This window comes from Monodelphis domestica, chromosome 7, assembly GCF_027887165.1.
Source record: "Monodelphis domestica isolate mMonDom1 chromosome 7, mMonDom1.pri, whole genome shotgun sequence".
In the NCBI taxonomy this organism is placed as follows: Eukaryota; Metazoa; Chordata; class Mammalia; order Didelphimorphia; family Didelphidae; genus Monodelphis; species Monodelphis domestica.
The window spans coordinates 289,334,681-289,350,400 of record NC_077233.1 but is presented as its reverse complement, the minus strand read 5'-3'; the positions used below and the strand labels follow the sequence as shown (position 1 = coordinate 289,350,400).

At 37.7% G+C, this 15,720-nt stretch overlaps 1 protein-coding gene and 1 long non-coding RNA gene across 6 annotated transcripts in view; one reads left to right on the top strand and one right to left on the bottom strand.

Annotated features, from left to right (window-relative positions):
* SNX24 (sorting nexin 24) overlaps window positions 1-15,720 on the bottom strand; it is a 212,071-nt gene that overhangs the window by 94,724 nt on the left and 101,627 nt on the right. The window lies entirely within an intron of this gene.
* Window positions 1,970-15,720, top strand: part of LOC130455435 (uncharacterized) — a 30,772-nt gene continuing 17,021 nt past the window's right edge. The window contains exon 1 of the long non-coding RNA XR_008913398.1: window positions 1,970-13,008. This is a non-coding gene — a long non-coding RNA (uncharacterized LOC130455435). The remainder of the gene's footprint in view (window positions 13,009-15,720) is intronic.

The window sequence follows — 15,720 nt, the reverse complement described above, 5'->3', positions numbered from 1 at the left end:
ACCTCCAAAAGGTTGAAAGGCCAAATGAAAAGGCTCTCTGGATGCACTAATTAGTAACCACTAACATGACATTTTCTGGATTCTTAGGTCACTGGGTCAGGACCAAGGACAGAGGAGGAGAAATATTGTGAAATGTTCATGAAAATACATTTTGAAAAAAGCTCACTAAGGCTAAAAGGAAACGTATTTTATTATTCCAAAGACTTTGACATGAATTCTTTTTGCTGAGTAAGTTTCTGAGGCACTAAGTTAAATGAAGATTATTCAATTACTTATGACTTCTAGATTAAAAAATAACGGGATTTGTATAAAACAAAGTCATGAGAAGATCCAAAACATTTTAAATCCATTAAAATTATAGTCATACTATTATTTCCTTTTATCATATAAAATTATACTCTACTTGGGTAAGGGTGCAAGATCAATACTTGCTTTCTGTAGTGTTTTACTCTCTCTTTTTTTAAATCTTTTTACCTCTTCTATGATTCTACTCTAAAGTCATCACTAAAAGAAATCTCTACATTAGAAGCATCAGGTTATTTTCAAATTCATTGTACTGTGCCTTAAGTTTTTAGAAAAGCATTTAAAATCATTTGATCAAATTTTGAAAATCAATTTAAAAGTTCAAACATTCAACTTAAGCTTCTCAAAAATGATTTAAATGTACAAATAAAATTTATATACATATATTCACTTCAAGAAAAAAGATTCAATTAATTCTCAGAAAATACCTTTTTGGATAACTGTTTCAGAAATCAAAAGAGGAAAATACAGCAAAGAACATAGGAAAACCAGAGCATTAACTTACAAGATTAGATGGCAGAATATAAGGTTCTGTTTGGCTTCTTAAACTATTAGAAACTGGATTTAAATTAAAAAAAGATGAGTAGCAATTTAAAGAAGTAGTCATGATCTTCTGGGCTACATGAAATAAAGCAATTTTTGATCTGTGTCCAGTTGCTAGTAGATTTGCCACTAGAACTATCACCTTAATTGGCAGGTTTGCTAGGAAACCTCAAGAGGGATAAAAAAGGATTGAAGCACCAACTTCTATGTACTCCTAAAGGTAGATTTTATTAAAGGCTATGGATGAAATATTTTTGCAAGCTTGTCATGAAATGTCTTCACTGTTATCAGTCAAGTATTCCATTGTAAAATGTCTTGGACACAGGAGGAAAAAAACAGATACTGCATTTTTTTCCTTCCAAGGATCTCTCTAAAAGATTTGGTTTTGGAAATTAATTAATCTGTGGTTAATGTCTGATAGCCAGTGTCCTCATCACTGAAACCATTGCTTTAATTAGCGTGCTGCTTATTGGATGCAAGAGATGTTAATAGAGATGGAAATGACAAAGTTGGGCAAGTAACTGGATAAGTTCAGACAGACTTGAGTTGAGAAATTTCCAAGATAATGAACTTGGGATATTAGAAGAATGGCAATGCTTCACAGAAACCAGAAATTCAATAAAAAGAAGGGTTCAAGAGAGAATACACACACACACACACACACACACACACACACACACACACACACACACACACACACACATATTTTAACACTGTCTCCAGAAGATTCAGATTGAAATGTCAAAAAGGCAATTGGTAATCTGTGACTGGAACTCAAGGAAGGTTAATATTGAATGTATAGATCTTTGAGTCATTTGCAAAGAACTGAAATAGAGAGAGCACATAAAAGAAAAGGCATTGGAATAGAGCTTTGCATATACTCACAGGTAAAAAGCATTATATGAATGAAGACTTGCCAAAGGAAACTGAGGACCAGCTAGAAATGTAGGAAGATATAAAAGAGAAAGCCATGTTAAAAAGACCTAAAGATGAGAGTATCTAGTATTAAGACAGGAATAATGTATAAACAGATCAAAACATAAACAGAAAACTAAATATAAAAAGTAGAAAGCAGATACAAAGTAATTTGGGGAGGTGAAAGAGTGGAAGATGATAGCTTAGCTTTGAAGGAAGCTAGGAATCCTCAATGGTTTTTATAATGGCTTAGAGATTAAAAAAAAAAAGGAAAGTTACATAAGAGAGATCACAAGTAGAGCCATTTTATTGGATCAAAAGGTATGTATGGGCAAGATTGACGAAATAGGTCTACAAAAGTAAGCCAGACCTAGATTCTGAAATGCTTTAAAAGTCAAACGAAGGTGTTTGTGTTTAATACTAGAGGCAACATGGAGGATTAGTTTGATATTTGTAAAAAAATTGAGACAAATGGTTTCAGTAGTACAAGTAAGAAGTGATGAGGTCCTGAACTACAGTGGTAACATTTTAAGTGAAGAGAAAGGGTCATGTCTGAGGCATTGCATAAAGAGGTAGAAAAAATTAAGTTCAATGTGGAATTAGGGAGGAACGAGGTAAAAAGATCAAGAGGGGGATAGATTCAGGATATTAACCATAAGAAAAAGAAACTCCTCTTTTGGATATTTGAATCAGGAAGGAAGGAATAAAAAGGAAAGAAAAGACAAGAACATGTTTGGGAACTGAGCTGATAAAAAAAAAAAAGAACAGTGAAACCGAAGCAGATAGCTTCAAATGTGAATCTCTAATAAGGTATGGGCAAAGTAAGCAACATGTATAAGAAAATAGGATGAAAGGAAATTTCTAATTAATGATTATAACTATGAGTGTGAATGGGATGAACTCATCCATAAAACAGAGGACAAAGAAGAATCAATTAAAAATAGAATTCAACAATATATTTTATAATTTTTTTCAATAAATATACTAATACCAAAGGAATAAAAAAATTAAAATAAGATACTGGAATAAAATGTATTTTTAGGTCAACTCAAAGGAGCTTGTTAACAATCATGACCTTAAAGTACACAGGAGTTTTTTGTTTTAAACAGAAGAGGTAAACAGGGAAACTATATTGTGCTTAAAGGTACCAAAGACAATGACTTGAAATCAACTTTTAATGCATACACCAAATACTATAGCATTTAAATACTTAAAGGAAAAATTATGGAAAAACTGAGAGTACAATTATAATAGTTCAGATTTCAATGTATCCTTCTTAGACTTAGACAAATCTAAGCAAGTGATAAATAAGAAAGAATTTAAAGATCTGAATAGAATTTTAGATAACTATAACTATAATAGTAATTGCTTAATTGGAACATAAATTAAATATATCTATATCTGTAAACTGCATACTATCTTTACAAAAATTCACCATGCATTTAAGAATAGAAATCTCAAAAGCAGATATAGAAAAGCAGAGACCTTTAAGACATCCTATACTGATCATAACAGTAGGAATTATGTTTAATAAGGGGCTTTGAAGAAGAGATTCAAATTAAATGTAGGCTAAATCATCTAATCCCAAAGAATTACCGAACAGAGGGCGATTAGGGGGTTCAATGGATAGAGTCAGGTCTGGAGATGGGGACTACTGGGTTCAAATTTGTCCTCAGACACTTCCCAGCTGTGTGATCCTTACCACCACTGCCTAGTGCAATGACGGCAAATCTTGGGAGGCTGAGTGCACAAACTGCAACCCTCATGCCCCATGTGAGCCCCCCATCTGGCCCCAAACAGGGGAGGAAGGAAGTGCTCCCATTGGGCTGCTGGGCAGAGGGGGCGGGTCATGTGAGAAATGTCTTTCAGGCATGCATGGAGAGGGGAAGGAAGCAGCCCCCTCTGGCTCAAATAAGAAGGTCAATAAATGAAGGACTAAGGTGATGTGCTGTGGGTTACTCTGATTCCTATATGGCACATGTGTCACAGGAGCACCAACACAGGCCTAACCCTTACCATTCTTCTACTTTATAACCAACCCATATTATTGATTCTAAGGTGGAAAGTAAGAGTTTTGGTTTTTGTTTTTTAAAGAAAGACACGGATTCAAGTACAGATCATAGAAACAATAGAAAATCGCATCAAACACGAAGATAATAATGACACAAGATACAGAAACTTTAGAACTCAGATTATAATTGGCTGGGCTGCAATCAGATCGATTTTTTGATAGTTTAGGCTTGAAATTGGAATGAGTCACCAATGATCTAACATTTTTTTGAAAAAGATGTTTACTTAGGGGGCAGCTGGGTACCCAGTGGATTGAGAGCCAGACCTAGAGATGGGAGGTCACCAATTATTGTTGCTGTCACATGGGAGGAAACTGGTATACCAACTGAATGTGCTCCCATTAAAAAAAGGGAAGAGTTATGAATAAAGATTAAACAGAAAGAAATGATGTTCAAATGTAAAAATGATCAAATTCTGCTGAAAAGGTAACTATAAACACATGTTAATTTTTATGTAAAAAAGTAGTATTCTAATTTATTAAAAAGCAAATTATATTCTTGGATCTGATCGTATTCGACATCCTACTATGAAACATTTCTTGAACTAGAGACCTAGCAATATCATTATGAATTTCTATTCTATGCTTAAATACTTTGCCATTTGATTCAAAAATACTACTTTAATTTAGAATTTATAACCCCAAAGAGCTATAAAACTGTGCATACCCTTTGACTACGCAATACCACTACTAGGTCTGGAGGGTGAACGCTAAAACTAAAATTCTCTATTGTACATGTCATGATGCTCTCCATCTTCTGCTCACTCCTAATTCCTCTCCTCGCCGTAGATCTGGTGGATAGTAGGTTCCCTGTTTTTCTCATTTGTTTATATCCCCTTTTATGCCTAGGTCATAGCTCCATTTTGACCTTATCTTGGTGAATGATAGAAGCTAATGGTCTACACCTAGGTTTTGCCATACTCCTTTCCAACTGTCCCAGGAATTTTGACCAAATAGTGACTGCTTACTCCCAAAATTTGGATCTATACTCTGTCAAGTCCCCAATGACTATACTCTTTTATTGCTGTTAGCTGAATGTCTGTTCTGTCCCACTGATCTAATTACTGCTTATGGGTGCAGTTTAGAATCCGGCACTGCTCTGCTTCCTTAATACGCTTTCATTAATTCATTTGATATTCTTGAGCTTTTGTTCTCCCAGATGGATGCCCGATATATGGGATGGCTATAGAAACACATATATACACACACAGGATGGATACTACGTAAATGAGTCAAGCACATGCGAGCAGGAGCCGTCTCCCCATAGCAGTCTTCAAAGGAACAGTGCTGTGGGGAACACACTTATTTATGTCTATGGACGTGTAAAACGGTTTGTGTCTCTTACCAGGCTGCAATCTCAGCGAGGCGAGATGGCCTCATAGCACCAAGCGCAGTGCTCAGCCCCGGACATTTCATGAATGCCTGCTTCTGATACAGACGCTGCACGATGAATTCCATTTCTCCCCCGGCTCTACATAGCGTCTGGAAGCCAATCAAGACAGCTTCCAACCATCGAAAGAATCCCTAACAGCAGGAACTCTCCCTGAATGACCGGGCCACCTGCGCCCTTCCTGGAGATCTGTGGACAGGGACAAGATGCCGACCTGTTCCAGGGCTTGCAGGAGGATTGCTCTTCGGTTATTGCTGGCACCAAATGGATGCTGGAGCCCCTTCCAACTCTGAAGTTCTACAACACGGAGGCTCGGAAACTATTCTCTCCATTCAGGAAAACTGTCGTCTGTCTGCTGAATAGAACAACTGTTTCTGATTCCTGTCTACGGCTCTGTGGCTAAGTGAACACCAACTGGTCTAGAATGACTCCGGGCTTCTTCAGACCGAGGACAGTGCTCTAGGTTGGCTTATCCATCGTAATTGGGGTACAGACGTCCCACCTTGCCCTTTTTGGCGTGCCTCCCCTTTTTTTGACTTTGGTCACTGATGGAGGGAAGTCTGGAAGAGAAATGTCCTTCTACCAGTGCAGACTGCAAAGGAAGACAGCCATTGTTCTGCAATTGGCAGTCTCAGACACATTCGTGGAACATGAATGGCCACACGATTTGCCTGGAGTTTCAGGAACAGGTTGCATGTGTCACTGGCAACATCTGGACGCACATCTTTCGGCTTCTGAAGCCACTGCTCCTGATTGGCATGTATGACCTATGTTGTCTTGTATTATAAAGATGGGTGTGTGTGTATGGATCTACAGCCTTTCCTACGGGGTTAAGTGACATGTGAGAAGGAACTGTGTATCCCATTCAGTAATGAACATAGTGATTTGTACATACTAAGCACAAAGTAGAGAGTTATGGAATAAACGCACAATGAAGGCTGGCCTGTGTGCTTGAAAAGAGAGTACTTGATACGGAGGTAAACACGTCTCACCTACATCCAATGTCTGGTGTTTGTGCCCTCGCGACAGAATTTTTTTTGGAAATACTTTTCATGGCAATTCAACTTTTTGCTGTTTATTAAGACTTCAGAGATACAAACCAGTAGCTTAGTAATTGCTTTCTTGAATCTGCCTTTAATAATTACATTTAGCAAAACTGTATTGAAAATTAGAAAGGCAGAGACTAATGGAAAACTAGATTTTTCACTGAATTAGAAAGCAAGACAATCCATATATTGACAACGCTTCAAGTTGAAACAGATCAGGAAAACTGTTTTGGACTGTTTGTGCAAAGAGGCAAACACAGGCCTGATGGGCAGTGGCATCTGCATTTTATGGGAGGAGAGAAACTAGGAGAGATTTCATGTAAATAGGTGTCTTGAGACAGGGCAGTACAAATGTGATTTAGATTCATGCCATTTGAATCTTCGTAAGTCTGAATTTTCTCCTTAGCACTAACAAAAAGCAGGAAAAAAATAAATGTATTAGTATGGAAATACTTTGACTTAAAAAAGGAAACTTATTAAGAGCCATATCATTATAACAAGAAGCAATCTGTTCAGAAAGATGGTGGGAAAAGAGCTTTTTTTGACTTGTCTTTATAGTGTTTACAATTTTTTCAGAAACTTATAAAGACATTCAAATCAAAGTTGAATTTGTGTTCAAATAATAACTGAAGATTTATTTAAAATACAAATGTTATTGATATCTTCTATTTTACAAAACCTACATTTCCTACTCTGGGAACTGTTGGTTCAAGAAAATCATTTTGGCAACTAGATGGATTAGAGAGGAGAAAGATTTGAAACAGGAAACCTCTAAGCAAGAGGTGATGAAAGTATGAACTAGGTTGGTGACTGTGTAAGTAAACAGACAGAGATAGATATATAAATACAAATATACATACAATATTTATTACATGATTACTATGTGCCAGACTCTATGCTAAGCACTGGTGATATTAATACAAGCAAGCCAGGCATTCTTTGCAGAAAAGCAGTTTATAATGGAAGCAGACAACACATAAGGGGATGTTGGAAGTCGGGGAGAAACAGACTTCTGAAAGATGGTGAGAATTTAGCCAGGTAGTGGCATTGAGGTTTGTGTCTTGTCAAAATAAGGCAAAAAATTCACCTTTCAGATCTGGGGGATCCTATGGACAGAGTCCAAGTTTCTGGCAGAACGAGGAACAGAACTATTCCCAAAGGGTGCTAGAAGACTGTCTGTCCTTAGATCCAGCCATAGCACTGCTGGGTTTGTACCCCAAAGAGACAATAAGGAAAAATACATGTACAAGAACATTCATAGCTGCGCTCTTTGTGGTGGCCAAAAATTGAAAAATGAGGGGATGCCCTTCAATTGGGGAATGGCTGAACACACTGTGGTATATGTTGGTGATGGAATACTATTGTGCTCAAAGGAATAACGAACTGGAGAATTTCTGTGTGAACTGGAAAGACTTCCAGGAAGTGATGCAGAGCGAGAGGAGCAGAACCAGGAAAACATTGTACACAGAGACTGATACACTGTGGTACAATCAAAGGTGATGGACTTCTCCATTAGTGGCAATGCAGTGACCGTGAACCACTATCCACACTCAGAGGAAATACTGTGGGTGTAGAAGCAGAAGAAAAACAGCTGCTTGATTGCCTGGGTCGAGGGGATATGGCTGGGGATGGAGACTCTGAATGAACATCCCAGTGCAAATGCCAACAACATGGAAATGGGTTCTGATCAAGGACACATGTAATACCCAATGAAACTGTGGGAAAGGTGGGTGGAGGGGAGGGAGGGAAATAAAGTGAGTATTGTAACCAATAAATAATGTTCTAAATTGACTAAATAAATTCATTCAAAAGGAAAAAGGAGGAGGAACAGAGCATAAACATATATGAAAGATAAGTGAACTTTAAAATGCCAGTGGATTAGCTATGTAGGAGAAAAGTGAAAGTGTCTGGGATGATTGGAAGGATGGCTGATGCTCTTGACAATAACAATAGTAATAAGGAGAGAAGGATCTGTAGATAAAGATAATCTTTTGGAAGTGCTGAGTTTGAGATGTCTCTAGGGCATCTAGTTCTAAATGTATAAAGTCTAAATATATGAGAGGAAAATATTTGCCAAGATATTGCCAAGATGCTAAACCTATGGCAGCTGCTGAGATCAAGCAAGACAGTACAGAGGGAGAAGAGAAAGTCAAGAAAAAGCAATGAGGGTCACCATGATAACTAGGCATAACATGGATAAAGATTCAGCAAAGGAGAATGAAAAAAGTGGTCAAAGCGGTAACATAAAAAGAAGGTATCAGCATGATGCTGTCAAGGAGTCAAAGATGTCAAAAGAAAAGGAAGAAGAGAATGGCAGCTAGCATTTACATATAGTGTTGTAAGGGTTGCAGTGTTTTACATCTGTTATTTCATTTGATCTTCACAGCCCTGTGGAGTGGGTATTATTATTATTATTCCTATTTTACAAATGAGGAAACCAAGGCTGAGATAGGTTAAGCACCTTGTCCAGGCTCACACAGATCAATGTCTGAGACAGGATCTGAACTCCTCCAAATCAAGCAAGCTATCTGTTGTGCCACCCAACTACTGTGAAGACCATTTGAAGAAATTGGGGATGGTTAGTCAGGAGCTTCAAGGAAGACTTACAAAAGCCATGAGAGTGGACTTCAATTATTTGAAGAGTGGTCATATGGAAGGAGATTTGACTTATTCTGCTTGGCCCAAGAAGGCAGCTTTAGAAGGAACTGGTAAGGGAGCAGTTAGGGAGCTCAGTAGATTGAGAGCCAGGTCTAGAGATGGGAGGTCCTGAGTTCAAATCTGGACTCAGACACTTCCTACCTACATGACCCTATTCCCTTGATTCCCATTGCTTAGCCTTGGAACCAGAAAGCCAGAAGGTTAGGTTTTCATTAAAAAAAAAAAAAGAAATAAGAAATTGTAAAGGAATAAACTTGGGCTTCATGTCAGAAAATAAACTAATTTCTGGCTAATTTAAGGCTATCTAAACATGGAAATGGCTCTCTCAGAAGGTATAGTTTTGAAGAGCATCACTTCATTGGAATTCTAGAGGCAAAAGCCATGTGATAGGAATAATAATATCTAAGATTCTCCTTCCACTTTTCTCCCTCCCCAACTCCAAATTGTAATATTAGGCTAGTTATTTTACTTTGCTAAAGGGCTGTCCCTAAGACTTGATGGGGGGGGAGGGGTTGTTAATGTTCAAGTTTCTTAGCTGTGCTTCCTGATGGTCTCAGATCAAGTTGATAGGGTTTTATCATACCAAAAGGCATTAAAAAGGCTTGTCAATGTGTAATCTGGGCCATTTAGATTAGGCAAATACTCCAAGGTATTCTTCCCAGCTGATGACACATTTCTATAGAGTGACACAGGGCTATATGTACCAGAGCTAAGTGCTGTATCTTTATAGTGCATCTTTTTTATGCTATGGCTAAATAAATATTTTTGTTAACTACTGAATAAGCTTAGAGTATCTCCTTTCAGTCTAATAATGAGTCAAATTCTTTAAGCATGGATTGAACTAAATAAATAGTCACTTAAGTTCTTTCAAATTCTGAAATTCCTTGACTGACTCAAGTGAGGAATAGTTTTATAAACTTACATTGATGCCCTATGGAGTCATATGTTTAAACCACTTTTGAACCTGGGTTCAAATCTGACCTCCGGGACCCCCCTACAAGTTTTAAAAATGTATCTAGTCTTTGGTTTCTTTATCTGTAATATGAAGGGATTTGGACTTGATGACTTCTAACATTCCTTGCAATTCTAAATCTATACATTCTGATTTCCAGTCAATAACATATTCTATTCTGTATGTATTATTTTCTCCCTGAAAAATATTTTGAATTTTATATTATCAAGCTTGTCTATTTTGTCATTTATAACTTCCTCAATACTTTATCTCTCGTTCCTCCATAATTTTGAAAGAGAAGACTCTATTCTTCTTAAATTGTACTATGATGTAATTTTCATATTCAGATGATTTATTCTTTTAAAATATAATGTGGTTTATGGCGTAAGATATCTTAAACTATTTAAACTATTTTCTGGCAAACTACTGTCCAGATTTCTTAGTAGTTCTTGTCAAAGAAAAAGTTCTTCCCATGGAAGTTTATTTTCCTGGGTTAATCTAATAATATAGTGTCTTGATTTGTTGCTAGTTCTTGTTTGTTTGTTTTTTTAATTTGTCAGTCTGTTTTTAATCATTCTCATGCACAATAAAGAACGCAGAATGAAAGACTAAAAATTAATTGGGAACTAAATATTCTTAACCTAAAGATGACTAGCTCAAAGAACAAATCATAGAAATAATCAAAAATTTCATTAAAGAAAAAAGCCAACGAGGAAACAACATATCAAAAATTATGAGATACAGTCAAAGCTGTACTTGGGGGTAAATTTATATCTAAATGCTTACATAAAAAAAAAAAAAAAGAACAGATTATAACCTGGGCATGCAACTTTAAAAACTAAAAAAAGAACAAATTAAAAATTCCCAATTAAACACTAAATTAGAAATTCTAAAAGTCAAAGGAAGATTAATAATATTGAAAGTAAGAAAACCACTGAGCTGATAAGAGACTTATTTAAACAAATAAACCATTAGTTAATTTGATTACAAAAAGGAGAAAACCAAATCACCAGTATAAAAAATGAAAAAGGTGAAGTCACAACCAATTAATTAAAAATTAAAGCAATTATTAGGAGTTACTTTGCCCAATTATAATGCCAATAAGTCTGTCAATCTAAGTGAAATGGATGAATATTTAGAAAAATAAATATTGGCCAGATTAATAGATGAAGAAATAGAATACATAAACAACCCCATTTCAGAAAAAAAAAAGAAAACAAATCATCAATGAATTCCCCAAGAAAATATCACCAAGGCCAGATGATTCACAAGTGAATTCTATCAAATAGTCAAGGAACTATTAATTTCAATACAACATAAAGTATCTGGAAAACTAGTTGAAGAAGGAATTCTTGCAAATTTTCTTTATGACATAAATATGGTAGTGATATCTAAATAAGGCAGAGCAAAAACATAAAAAGAAAAATATAGACCCATCTCCCTAATGATTTTTGATGCAGAAATTCTTTTTTTTTAAACATTATCTTCCATCTTTGAATTAATACTGTGTATCGGTTCCAAGGCAGAAGAATGGTAAGGCTAGGCAATGATAGCTAAGTGATTTTCCCAGGGTCACATAGCTAGGAGGAGCCAAGGTCACATTTGAACCCAGGACCTTCATCTCTGGACCTGGATCTCAATTCACTAGCTGCCCTCTATGAAAACTCTAAATAAGATACTAGCAAGGATATTACAGCAATATCTCAAAAGCATCATATGCCATGATGGGTTGGGTTTTATACTAGGAATAGAGGGATGGGATAATGGGAAAACTAGGAGCATAATTGACCATATCAGTAACAAAACCAATAGAAACCATATGATTATCTCAATAGATGAAGAAACTTTTTACAAAATACAATATCCATTCCTTGTAAAAATGTTAGAAAACCCTGGAATAAGAGGAATTTTCCTTAAAGTGACAAACAGTATCTACCTAAAACAATCAGCAAGCATTATCTGTTCTCAATAATATCAGGGGTTAAGCAAGGATGAACATTATCATTATTACTATTTAACATTGTACTAGAAATGCTAGCTATAGCAATAAGAAAAAGAATTTGAAGGAATTAGAATAGGCACTAAAGAAATAAAGTTATTACTCTTTGCATTAGATATGATGCAAATATTCAGAGGACCCCAAAAGAATCAACCAAAAAACTAATTGAAACAATAACTTTAGTAAAGTTACAAGATATAAAATAAACCCACATAAATCAACAATACATCTATTACCATCAACAAAATACAACAGCAAGATATAGAAAGAGAAATTTCATTTAAAATAATTATAGACAATACAAAATACCTGAAGTTCTACCTACCAAAATAAACCAAATCTGAATATAATTACAAAACATTTTTCAGACAAATAAAGTTTTCTGCATAGACAACTGGGACATACCAAGTCAATTCTATCTAAATAAATTTACCTTTTCAGTACCATACCAAACTACCAAAAATTATTCATCAAGCATAAAAAAATAGTAAAATTCATGACAGAACAAGAGGTCAAGAGTATCAAGGAAATTAATGGAAAAAGTGAAGGAGATATAAAACTATATTATTAAGTGATAATCACTAAAACAATCTGGTACTGGCTAGGTTAGGTAATCAACACAGCAGTAAATGACCACAGTAACCTACAGTTCCATAAACCCAGAGATTGAAGATTTGGGGGAAGAACTCCCTATCTGACAGAATTGTTGAGAAAACTGGAAAACAATATGGCATAAACTAGGCATAAACCAACATCTCACACTATATATTGTAGGAATATAAGTTAGGGATAAGACTGGTTTCTAGAGTTAGTTGAAAGAAGAGAATTTTGAGATAAGCCCTGGGAGAGGATTCTGTTTAGGACAAGGAATTATGGGAATCTGAACTGAAAATAACTGAAACTTCCTTCCTTCTTGGATTTCGTCTGAGCTGGAAGTTGGTTTTGTCTCTCTGCCTGAATTTCCATCAAGCTGAAGGAGGAGTTTGGATCTAAGAGATTCTCCCTGGATAGCCAAGATTTCGTGGAGGAATCTTTGACACGTAGGTAGAGAACTTAATTTGGAGGAATGCAATTTCCCTAAGTCCAAAAATCATCTGCCAGTGGTCCAGCCAACAGAATTCCTCTTGGGCGAAGGTAATTCAAAGCTTTGCATCTATAACTTTGGGTTACTTAGTGAAGCAGCCAAAACCAGGATGTTCCCCTTTCTTATTAATTACTGGTGGGAAGATTAGGATAAGACAGCATGGGAAAGGGTGTTAGGTAGCACAGGTAGTTGTGGGCAGGGCCCAGAGAAGAAACAGAAGGCTCTCCTTCAGCAGTTCCTCTTTACAATACCAAGATGGATACTTTATCTAGAAATACAGCGAATACCATATAAAAATTAGGGGAAGTTTACCTGTCAGATGTATGGATAAAGGAAGAATTTATGACAAAATAAGACACAGAGAACATTAGAAAGAGTGCAAGGCATAATTTTGATTACATTAATTAAAAATATTTTCTACAACAAGAATCAATGCAACCAAGATTAGAAGAGAAACAAAAATCTGGAGGAACATTTTATAGTAAATATCTGTGACAAAGGTTTCATTTCTCAAATATATAGAGAACGGAGTCAAATTTATACAAATATAAGGCATTCCCCTTTTGATAAACAGTCAAAGAATATGAACAAGCAGTCCTCAGAGGAAAAAATTAAAACTACCTATAGTGATATAAAAAAGCTCCAAAACAACTCTGAGTTTGTCTGGCAAGACCAAAAAGGAAAATGAGAACTGTCGGAGGGGATGTGGGAACATTGGGACACAGTGCATCTATCTCTGAGGCAGCCATTCAGGAGAGCAGTATGGAACTAGGGCCAAAGGGCCATAAAGCTAAGCTTGCCCTTTGACTCGGCAATACCGCTTCTGTATCCCAGAGGGATCAAGGAGGGGGAGAAGCTCCTCCTTGTACACAGATACGTTCAGCAGCTCTTTGTAGTGGCAAGGATTGGAAACTAAGGGGATGTTCATCAAGTGGGGATGGCCACGAAATACTGCTGCGCCACACCACATGACGAACAAGAGCTCAGGAAAACCCAGAACGACTTCACATGAAGTGCTGCAAAGCGAAGAGAGCAGAATGAGGAAGAAACTACGTACGGCGACAGAAGTATCATGCACTAATCAGCTGTAAAGGACTAAACTGCTTCCACCAATGCAAGCTTCCGAGATAATTCCAAATGACTCATGATGAAGACTGCTACTCAGTCACAGAGCATCTGCTAAGGGGCGGACTGCAGATCAGAGCGCTCCATTTTCCACTGTAGTTACTTCACGAGTTCCTTCTGATAGGCGTGATTTGTGTCTTCTTTCACGGCATGACAAGTGTGGCAGTAGGCACTGCACCAGGGCCCTGGCATAACCCAGAATCGGACTACTGGCTGCCTGGGGAGGAAGGAGGGAGAGAAGGTGGGGAGAGATTCCGAATCACAGAATGTCAGAAGACGATTGTTAAAGATTGTTTCTGCCTGTAGTTGAAAGATTTAAAAAGAAAAGTATTTCCTCCTTGCAGGAAAGTGTGGGGTTGCTTCTCATCGAGCTTGCCACCATCTTCTATTAACTCTATCCACATTCGAAGGTATAAAGATTGATTTTGTGTGTTTCTCTTAATCCCAGTCAAATTCTGGTGCTAATTCTTTTCTTGTGAAGGAGCACCAGGTCGGGGCTCAGTTTACTTTCACTTCCTGCAAATCTACCACCACCTCCCCCAACTCAGTCAAAACCTTGATTCTATGGTTTTATTTGGGTACGTTTCATTGCTTTATTTTTATCATTCTGTTTCCCAGACAAGAATGAGCACGAACGCCCGGTCCAATAAGCATGAATGAGATTCAAATCCTGCCCCGTCCCTTCCGTTCTCTTCTCTCCTCATCTCGTCTCTCTCTGCCTCTTTTTCCTTCTCGACCTCGTCTCCTCTTCCTCCTGTCTCTGTCCTCGCTGTGGGATTTCTTTCTCTTCCTTGATTGTCCCTGCCCACTCTCTCTTGCTTGGTCTTGGTCTGTGTTTCCTCATAGGACCTTTTCCTTTCTCCTCGCTAGAGCTGTGTTTCTACCCAAGGAAGTAAAAAATGTTGAGCTGGGGGTTGTTTGTGAGCTCTTCAGGGAGAAGCAGTCCTGGCCCTAAGAGAACCGAACAGGAGCAAAGACCAGTCGTCAGGGCAGTGTTGAGATCTTGGTTTTCTGCCTTCCTTTGAACAAGGTGCTGCCAGTTTCCAGTTATTGTGTCATGAACGGTGTGAGAGGGGCCAGCTCTATCTTGTGAAATACTCCCGTTATAGTTTTAAAATGCAGCAGAGGGAGAAGAAAGCTGAAGAGAAATAGCAATGAGCTTCTTCGTCCAGTCCAGAAATGTCTAATAAGACCGCAGGATGCCTGCGGGGCTTCTAAGTGGCGAGAAGGCAGGTAAAGAGGAGGCCAACCCAGCAAGCCGGGAGCCTACAGCCATCTGGATTGTCAGAGCAGTGAGAGACAGACCCATCACCCAGAGTCTCTACTGCCCAAGGAGACTAGGTTGGGAGACCGACTGACACGGGGCCTTCTAACGGCCCGAGGCTAGAGCCCCCAGACGTGCACAATAGCTACTACAACTGAGGAAGCACTACTACAGCACAAGACAGCGAGCGCAGCAGCCAACAAGCACCAAGGGGCCTGGAGACAAAGTCTGAAGTTACAGGGTCTGGGCCAGTGATGGCGAACCTTTTAGAGGGACGGAGGGCTGGCACGAGAACTGTCCTCAGGCACATGTGGAGAGGCGCGCAGGAGCGGCCTGGCCCCCTATCCCTCGGGCTTTCTAGTAATGAACCCTG